Raw genomic sequence first — 11,023 nt, 5'->3', positions numbered from 1 at the left:
ATCTAGTCCTGTGGTTCTCAACCAGGGTTACGCATACCCCTGGGGGTTTGCAGAGGTCTTCCAGGGATACATCAACTCATCTAGATGGTTGCTTAGTTTTACAAAGCTTTAAAAAGCACTAGTTGAGTCAGTACAAACTAAAATTTCATATAAAACAATGACTGCTCTTTATACTGTATGCTGACATGTAAGTACAATATTTATATTCCAATCGATTTATTTTAGAATTATATGGAAAAAATGAGAAAGTAAGCAATTTTTCAGTAATAGTGTGCAGTGACACTTTTGTATTTTTATGTCTGATTTTATAAGCAAGTAGTTTTTATGTGAGGTGAAACTTAGGGTAAGACAAATCAGACTCCTGAAAGGGTACAGTAATCTAGAAAGGTTGAGAACTATTGATCTAGCCTGACCTTCTGTATAGCACAGGCCATAGACCCTCCTTGAAATAATTCTAGATCAGATCTTTTAGAAAAACATCCAATCTTGATTTAAGATGGTCAGTAATGGAGAATTCACCATGACCTTTAACAAATTATTCCAATGGTTAATTACACTATTAGAGATTTACACCTTATTTCCAGTCTAGCTTCAGCTTCCAGCCATTAGATTGTGTTATACCTTTCTCTGCTAGATTGAAGAGCCCGCTATTAAATATTTGTTCCCCATTGTAGGAACTTACAGATTGTAATCAAGTCTCCTCTTAACTTTCTCTTTTTTTAAACTAAATAGATTGAGCTCTTTGAGTCCTTCACGATAAGGCAAGTTTTCTAATCCTTTAATCATTCTTGTGACTCTTTTCTGAACCCTCTATAATTTTATCAGCATCCTTCTTGAACTGTGGGCACCAGAACTAGACACAGTATTCCAGCAGTGGTCACACCAGTGCCAAATAAAATTTCCCTTTTTATGGATCCAAGGATCACATTAGCTCTTTTGGCCACAACATACCTTTGGAGCTCAGATTCAGGTTACTGCCCACTACAACCCCCACATTTTTTTTTAGAGTCACTGCTTCTCAGGATAGCGTTCCCCATCCTGTGAGTATAGCCTAAATTCTTTGTTCCCTGATGTATACATGTACATTTAGCCATATTAAAACTCATATTGTTTGCTTTTACCCAGTTTACCAAGCAATCCATTTAACTTTGAATCAGTAACCTGTCCTTTAATTTACCACTCCCCCAATTTGTGTTATCTGCAAACTTTGAGTGATGATTTTACGTTTTCTTCCAAATTATTGATAAAAATGTTAAATAGCATAGGGCCAAGAACCAATCCCTGAAGGACCCCGCTGGAAACTGATCCACTGGATGATAAATAGACATTTAGTTACATTTTGTGACCTATTCGTTAGCCAGTTTTTAATCCATTTAATGTATATTGTGTTAATTTTTTATTCTAGTTTTGATTAAAAAAATTAGAATAAAAAATTGTTATGTGGTATCAAGTCAAATACTTTATAGAAATCTAAGTATATTATATCAACATTATTATCTTTATTGACCAAACTTGTAATTTCATCAAAAAATATATCTAGTTATTTTGATAAATAAACCAGTGTTGGTGTGCATTAATTACATTACCATCTATTAATTCTTTTTTAATAGAGACCCACATCAGCCACTCCATTATCTTGCCCAGGATCCATATCAGGCTGAGAGGCCTATAATTATCCAAGTCATCCCATTTATCCTTTTTAAAAAATGACCCATTAGCTTTCTTCCAGTCTTCTGTAACTTCCCCAATGATCCAAGACTTATTGAAAATCAATATTAACGGTCCAGCAAACTTCTAAACTAGTTCTTTTAAAACTGTTGGATACAAGTTATCTGAACCTGCTGATTTTAAAATATCTAATTTTAATAACATCTGTTTAACATCCTCCAGTGATACTAGTGGAATGGAAGGAGTGTTATCACTGTGTGATGAAACTGTATCATTTCATTTTTCACAAAATATAGAACAGAAATATTTATTGAACACTTCTGCCTTTTCTGCATTATTATTAATAATTCTACATTTTCCAACTAGTAGTGGACCACCATTGCCAGTTTTATTTTCATACCTAATGTATTTTTAAACATTGCGTCATATTGTCCTTAACTCTGCTGGCTATAGATTTCTCTTTGTATCCCTTGGCTTTCCTGATCAATTTTCTATAATTCTTAACTTCTGAGTTATACCAAGAAGACATTGTTTGTTGTTCTTGTCTTCCTGAGTTTGGCAGGGAGTTGCTTAAGCATTGTCAGATAACTAATTAGTTTCCCAATTAATATGAATAATTTTATATTCACATGGCTTTCTATGTTAATAATCAGTTATAGCTAGGTCATTTGAATCTATATTTGTATAAGATACCTCACTGTTCACATAACAATGGTGTAAGGCAGTCATTACATATGCAGATAAATCTCAAAGCATCTTAAGCATTTAAGGTGCAATGAAGGTTTTCATCTTCTAAAGGAAACATGAATAGAAGTAAACTATCTAATATAAAACTTTCCAATCATAAACATTCTCCTTAACATTTGAAGACTTTAGACCATTTCTAAACAAAATCACTTTCAGTAAGAATATTTCTAGAATTCTTTGTGTGAGTTTAAAGGATTTTCTCTTTGCAAAAAGATGGGGTAAAATAGCTGACTTAATGACTATGTATAGCTCTGATAACACACCCTAACCATCATGCCTCTTTGGAATATCCTAAATAAAGAATTTCCTTACACTGGGACACGACCAGGTGTTTTTTTCTTAAAGCATAAATATCTTGAGAGAGTTGTTTCTTGAGATAAAGATCAAATCTACACCAGGCTGGTGTCTTGTATAAGAGGGATGCTCTTAGACGGTTATTTGCCTTTTGACCCCATGGTTTCTAGTTTTACAACTTATCATTTGGAGTACATTTACAATTTGCAATTAAGACTCCTATACAGAACACAAATCATGACTAACACTTATATACATCTTTCAAAACATATATAAAAGGAAATTAAAGCAAAATAAAAGTTATAAAGCTGCATTCCAGAGTCTGTGTAAACACACTTGGAGGTGATAAATATGGCTTTATGACTAAGGATGTGTCATCGTCTTTGACACATTTGATGCCTGTCACCGATTGACAAAAAGCAGAGATTTTCTAGAATTTGCTTAATTAGCTCAAACATTTAATTAAATTAAATAAGCAATCAAAACATAAGCACGTGAGTTGTCATATTCTCCAAGCATCATGTGTATAAAAGTAAGTATTGCCTTCAATTCAATAAAAGCAAGATTGTAATATCCTACAATTAGAATATTAAATTAACATTTTATTAATAACCATTTTTGCATCAACATTAAGGTCTGTCCCATATAAAGAGGAAAAGAGCAGAATTGTTTCTGGTTGAAGGAAGGCATATTTGTACCTAATACACAAACAAACCTGTCATAGTAAAAATATTGCACTTGTAATACTGACAAGGCTCTGTCTACAATAAGAAGCTGAGTTGTGTGGCAGGGAAATGCCAGTCAGACAGCTTACTCTGACCCTAAGTTACTCATGTCTTCACCCATCCTCTTTTCAAAATATGTTCTTACACTTTAGTTCCTTCATCACTGTTTTTTAGTTCCATCTCACTTGTATTAGTGTCACTCCTTTTCCCTCATTTCCTAAATTTTACACCTTGTGCCCTCTTCACAGCTGTGTACCAAACAGGAGTCCCACTGCACACAGCCCATTCTGATGAATGACTGAGCCAGATTTTCAAATGAATTCACCTCCCAGTTAAGTACCTAAACATGGGCAAGATTTTCAAAAGTGGCCCAATCCCAATGGCTCCCATTGTGAATAGTAAGACTTATGGCCAGATTTCCTAAATTGCTCCGTACTCAATGTGGACCCAAAGCGCTGAGCTCTTTTGGAAATCTGGCCCCAGTTTTGGGTACTGAGCACTTATGAATATTTTACCTATAGGATGCTTTTTGTTTTTTCTGTGCTGGTTACAGAACACAGAGAACATATTTATCAGGGTTTCAGATATTCATGACAAGTTCCTTATGAGTAAAATCTTTAGAAGATCTGGAATCTGACCTCCAATTTTGTACTTGCTACTTTTTACACAGTGTCATCTTCACATGCATGCAGACACAAATGCTTGCACAATTATCAGAATTTGTTAATGACATGCATGTGCAAATTCTATTTGTGCATAGACATGTGAACGGAATTGCATACACCAATGAATGTGCTTACCACGTCATGTGCAAAAAAGCCCATATTTTGAAAATGTGACTCTACTGGTTAATTTGTTAATAATTGAGTTATTTTGGTTTTTCTGGCTGATGGCAAACCTGCATGATGTACTAAATATGCAACTATAAGGATTAGATTCTCTAGTTTGATCTTGTGCTGAATATAGCTCAGCCAGAGTGGGTGAATAAATGTGGTTTTAATACCATCCTGTATTCTTCCCTAGTCTAATGGCCAACAGGATGCTGGACTGGTCCCGGACTAGCTGCTCATAGTGTCAAGGCCCATTCCACCAGCTGGGGATAAGTCAAGTGTAGGGGCATTTCTAGGACAGTGATGCCTGTGGGGAAGTGGCATAGGAGCTGCTACAGAAACCCTATGTCACTGGAGGACTTCCTGACCCAAAGGGAATCTTCCTGCATTTACAATTGTTTTGCACCACTGGCTCACAAGAGTAAATCAGGCTCTGTATATTTAACTAGTGAATACTGATTTGATTACTATATTAATATTCATTAGTACAGTTGTGTGTATCTTTCCTGCACAATTTCTGCTATACACGTTACTGTAAGAGCCTATTATTCCCTTAGTGGGTAAAAAGAACTATTCACTCTCATTTTCTGTCTCTACTGAGAATTTAATAGAGTTGCTCAATGAAATCAAAAGCTTAGGAAAATCATTAGTTTCTCAGTTGGTAGTTATTAACATATTTGGTATGTTTTGAGTTTAACTGTGTCTAAGTACATGGCTTTGTCATCTAAATAGTTGAAAGGATAACAGCTGCAGCTTGAATTAACCTGTTAATCCATTGTAGCCCTTTTAAGTATAATTTGCTGACTACCTGATTTACAGTGTATTGCATCAAGCTGGCATTATTTCTGCAATATTGATAAATGCTGATGATAATGCCCGTAGAGGCCTAGAAGAGTAGGGGTGTGCATATCAATTTTAATAATATAAGAACCAACCCAAGCCCTCACCCATGGGTTGACCCCAAATGGCCTGAAAAAGTTTAATGAATATATATTAAATTTTCTTGCATGACTGTGTATCCTATCTTCAGATAGAATTAGAAGCACCATAAAAGCCTGATCTGTAAGATGTCAGCCCAGTTTTCCGATCAGAGAGGTTTTCGAATCTTCTTCAGATAAAGCATCCAAATGTTTGAGTGCATTTTATTTTTTAAAAAATTTAAGGACCGCAAAAAAGTCAGACTCACAAATCAGGACACTTCTATTTTCTCTTTAGGCAACATCAATGCAGTACAAGCATGAGCAATATGCATCTTCCACAAGCTGCTCCGCCCACTGGGAGGGACATTTCTTCTGGAGTGAGAGGGTAGTTCATTCTTTATACCTACTCAAGTCCTGACCACTCTGTTTAGACTGTTCTCAGGGTTGCCAATTAGTGCCAGTTTTGATTGTGGTTTTGTCTTATGGATTCTAGTCCATTCAGAACAGAAATTTGATCACCAATTCATTTCTCAGAGGTCACACTTTTGAATTCTTATTTGAACCAAATAGCTGAATTTGAGGTTTGTTCCACACATTTTGACTTTCTCCTCCCTTCAGTTAAAGTATAGTATGTAATTCCCATCAATCTCCCTTGGTTTTATGTATAAATCCTGCGGCTAACCCTAATCACTAAACAATCAGAACTAAAAATGGGACTGGGACTCATAAGAACAATTTGATTGGAAATCCGAGAAAATTATTCAATATGAAGAAATGGAATGAAGGATTTACTTAACCCATGCTAATAGTCTCTGCTAAAGTGAAAATAATTAAATCAAGTTTAGCTTTAATTTGTTGACCCGATGTACACTTTTCGCCCCAGTGTGATAAATTATTGGAAAAGAAAATCACATGTACTGCGAGCCTGCTGTTGTATGAAAGTGGAATTAATTTGAAAATAATTGAAGAATTATTCAGCACTTAAATTTATTGCATTGGCAAAGTAAAAGGACAGGTAATCCTGAGCGGCCAAGTTGAGATCCACATTCAGATTTGATCTTCTCCAAAGTCCTATGGAGTTTGCATCCAGGGTTTTGGAGCAGTCCATTATAGAGTCATGGGATAGATGCAAAATTTAGATTGGTATCTGCATATGGTTCTGAACTTCATCAGTGCGTATGCACATTGGAAGAAATTCAAAGAATTCCATAGATGTTTATAAACATACTCTCTACTATGCCAAACAAGGGAACACCTTAAAGATGTTGAGAGCATAATATCTGCTTTAAGGTTAATACTTACTTTCAATGCAAGGAAGGTAACATATTAATTTGATTTGAATTCAATGGCAATTAGGACCCATAGGGACTGTTAAGGCCTAGAAAGGTCGTAGGACAGTTATACTCAGTAATGAGGACTTCAAAGATACTCTGAGAAGAGAGAGTCATGTGGAGGGAGAAAGTCAATTGTCAGATCACAAGCTGTTAATATGGGGGTCTAGATAAGATCAAATATTATCATTGTAAGGATGATCATAATTATTAAGTGTAGGGTTTGCCAAGGCCTAGTGGAGAAGGGATGGATTGAGGGAGATGATATCTACTTGAGAGTCACAAGGAATGAGTATCAGTATGAAGAGAAGGAAAAGGGCAGAGGCCTAATGGAAGATTCTAGGGGTTATTTAAGTAGTAGAGTTAGAGATAAGGAGATTATCCAAAAGTTTGGATGCAGCTTATCCCAGCTGAACAACGTAAAGTCTGCAGGCATGTTTGTGTTAATTAGAGACTACTCACTGTGGAGATCCTTACAAAACATTTTTAAAGGTGACCTGAAATATTTACCTATCAAGACCAAGGTTCCAGGTTCACTCTTTCACCCTGGAACAAGCAATGCCACTTGTAACACCTAACATAGAGCAGCAAGCATCATTCCTTGCACTCTGCTGGGTGCCAGCATCAACTGCCACAGGAGAAACAGAACTCAGGCCCTGACAAGTAATGTTTTTAATCACTTGGTGTCTATAAACTCAGTTACACTGGTTATACTTCAGTTACACTGGCAGCAAAAATATATCCAGCTTAGCCCTTTTGAGTTAGCAGAACAAAAACACAAGACAACAATCCATCAGCTATGAGTCCATTATGCTCATGTGTCGTCACTGCCAAGTAGAGGGCAATGAACAGACTACTGAATAGTTTTTAGCCGATGATGGTCTGCGTGTCTGACCATGCTTAAGCGAGGCTCTGGAGAGTCATTTTTTTCTGTTAACTCATTCTTCCAGTATCAGCATTAGTGTCACTGCTGTAGTATGTGCAGTAGCGATTGCTGCAGGGGGTTAGTTTCAGAGAGCTCTGATGCTTCATTGTCTCACAAATTAGAGGAGGTAATAAAATCTAAAAATGTTGAACTATGACTCCATCTCGGTGGATGACCCTGACTTAAACCCCAGGGCCAGGACTGAATATATCACTCATAATGAGTGTTATGACTGCAGCAACCTAATAATAGCAGGAGAGTGTTGCTGCTGAGTATACTGTTACTGCAGTAGCCTCTTGCTCTCTGTAGTAGGACCTGAGTTAGAGACTGTGGCCTAGTTTGCATGGGGGAGGCCAAAAGGAGGTGCTGAACATGAAAAATCTGGGCATATGCTTCCCCATCTCAACCCCTAACCTGCAAGCGCTACCTCTAGGAATAAAAGAACAGTATAATCTTTCTGCTCATTCATTTAGCCCTTACTGCTCCCCCTGCAGAGACTAGCAATGGGTGTGTCTTTATGATGTAAACATCAGTTACCAGGACCTGGCCTGAGCCTAAGCAACTCATATCACCAAACAACCATCAGAGGGTAGAGATTTTAGTCACTATTCCATTATAGACCTAGGCTTGCTTCACACCTGTGCCCTAATGGTAAAAGGCTCTGTATCCTGTTCCTAGGACTCAGTAAACAATTTGAAACAAATGTATCTAATAAATGTGGCCTTTTTATCTGCTCGTAGATCACATTCTTGAACCTATTCATTATTCAAAAATATTATAAACTCTTTGGATTGATCACCAGCAGTTTACTGAATATACAATGTTCAGAACATGCACTGTGTTGGCTAGTTATCATTGGTCAATTAAGATACAAGGCAATGAAGAACTTATAAGCAGAACAGGAATGGCATGAATTAAATGGAGAGAAGTGAGCAGAGTGATCTGTGGTAGGAGAATGCCTATCAAATTGAAAAGTAAGATCTATGAAACAGCAAATGACTCCAAATGCTGGGTGCTGAGAAAGAGATAGAAACAGATCTTGATTAGTGAAAATGGGAACGTTAAAATGGATGCTTGGAAATACCAGGATGGCTCATGTTTGGAACAACCATATATGGGAAAGTGGTACCAATTATAGAAAAGTGGAGGGAATCCAGACTTAGATGGTTTGGGCATGTGAAAAGACGATTGGAAGAATATATAGGAAACAGAGTGCTAAACTTTAGAAATGGAGGGTAAGAGAAGGTTTGGAAGACCCAAAAGTAGATATCCTACAAAAGGATTTGATTAGTTGTGGAGTTTCCAAGGAACCCTTCAAGACAGACTGGAATGGAGAAGGATTCAAAGAGCCAACCTCATATAGATGGGACAGAGTTTAGAAGAAGAACAAGAAGAAGTGGTAAGTTACAAGGCATCTGATTGCTGATTCCGATTCCTGATTAGATGTAAATTCAAACGTTTGTTTCGTGCAAATTTAAATTTACTCTCTCGCACACATTCAAAATTTCCTTTGCCATTATTATGTATGCCTATGACTTTGAAATTCACTTCAGTAAATATTCATGCCAACAAATCCCAAATGCAAAAATGTTCCCAGAAGGCAAACACAAAAAGGGAGTTAATATGGCTTAATCGAATTCATTTATAAATTTGTGCAAATTCACAGAAAATTTAACCCCATTACCAATCCCGAGAGCCATCCATTCCTAGATGGGGTCAAGGACAGGAAGACATAATGGCATAAAAAAAATTGTTGTGTGATTCATAGATGCAGCTCACCTAGGAGAGAAATAGTCTCTAAAATACAGCCCCTCTCTCTAAAATAAAAGGCACTCGAGCTGGTTTTTGTAGCAGGTTTCAATTTTCTTAAATAGTCTGTTCTACGTGATCTCTTCCAGCCACAAATATAATATATGTGTCTGTATTTTTTTGAAGTGGGCAGTGCTGAATTGTTTCTGATTACAGCTTTTAGCAGCCACGTTTTTGGCTGTCTGGGTGTCCTCTGGTAATTGAAAACTTGCTTATTGGCATCACTTGTTGGACTTTATTTAATCACAATTTCTCCTTGAGGAGTTGATTTATCCCTTTGGAGGGCTGACTTTGTATAGGCTTTGTCTGTTTTCTGGCATTGGGCAGGGTCTGTTTCATGCATGTGGATTTGTAATTTAGATGCAGTGACTAACCATCAGCTATCTTTCTTTGGGTGGAGTTGAGAACCACTCATTTGGTGTTCTTTGGAAACAGCCTTCCTGCTGACGGCACTGGATATGTACCTGAATAAGGAGAGACGTGTCTCCCTTACAATGGATTGGACGGCTGCTGCTGCAACCAGTATAGTCCAGACCACTGTCAGTTTCCTGAACACACAGGCAGGCAATCTGGCCACCTTTTAATTGTGAAGAGTTTGATTAACTGTTCTCTGTTTATCAAAGTGGGCCCTTGTTAACACTGATTACTTAGATTTCTGTTTGATCAAATTATACACAGCGTATACTGGTTTCGCTCTGATTTAAATGTCACTTTTTCATCCTTCCCAGAAAAATATTTTAGTCTCATTCCCCATTAACTCTGAGAGGGAAGAAGGATTATTCCCCACAGTGCGAGGGACAAATCCTAAAATCCTTCCTTGCTGAGTCCTTCTTAAAAATCTGTTTAACACAAAGATTTTATAAGAGTCACCTGATGGGAGAGGACTTGACTGTGGCTGCTGCCACCAGTTTCTAGCTCACTGACAGGCAGCAGGTTGCTGCTCTAAGAGTCTGTCTAAACTGGGGGTGTAATTTGCAGCTTGGGTAGACGTATGCATGTTAGTTTTGATTGAGCTAGTGTGCTACAAATAGCAGCGTGGCCATGGCAACATGGGGCAGTAGCATGGACTAGCCAGCTGAGTCCAGTCCGGTCTGAGACCATATGTATGTACTGGGGGCAGCTAGCCTGCACTGCTGCATACAACACCATGGCTACATTGCTATTTTTATCACGCTAGCTTGATCAAAGCTAGTGCATGTACATATACTGGGGCTGCAAATTCCATATCCACCTGCAGTGTAGATATACCCTAAATGACCACAGGGCCACTTTAGGATCAGTGCGGGAGATCCAGGGACTACAACTGATGAAATACTGATTATATTAAATCTTAATTTGGCTTCTTGGGAAAGGAGATTTATGATGGAACAGGCCGTGGGCAAGGTTGTTTCTGACTAGATGATTCGGAAGAGACGAATGAGTCATCACACAGAGGCCTGAGTATCCATTGGAGCTGCATTTTCAGCACATCCTCTGGGAGATCCATGCTAGTGAATCAATACTGAGCTTTATTTTCCTCTTCTACTACGCAATTTATGGAAAAGATGAGACTAGAGGGTGCAAACTCTTGAGGGATTGTTTATGTGGGCTGCGCTAGTGAATTTATGCTTGCATTGACAACTGTACATTAAAGATTTGTGTTCAAATATGAATGCAATCAGCTTGTGTGTTTCTTTCTGTCATTCAGTCTAGGAGGGAAGGAAATGTGAGACTGAATTTAAATTGGGTGGGCTGAGGCAGGCAATGAGGGAATGGCAGCCAGATGAACCTAAAA

The sequence above is a fragment of the Chrysemys picta genome, chromosome 8 (assembly GCF_011386835.1).
Source record: "Chrysemys picta bellii isolate R12L10 chromosome 8, ASM1138683v2, whole genome shotgun sequence".
NCBI classification, from domain to species: Eukaryota; Metazoa; Chordata; order Testudines; family Emydidae; genus Chrysemys; species Chrysemys picta.
The sequence above is the reverse complement of the archived record's forward strand: the minus strand, read 5'-3'. Positions refer to the sequence as shown.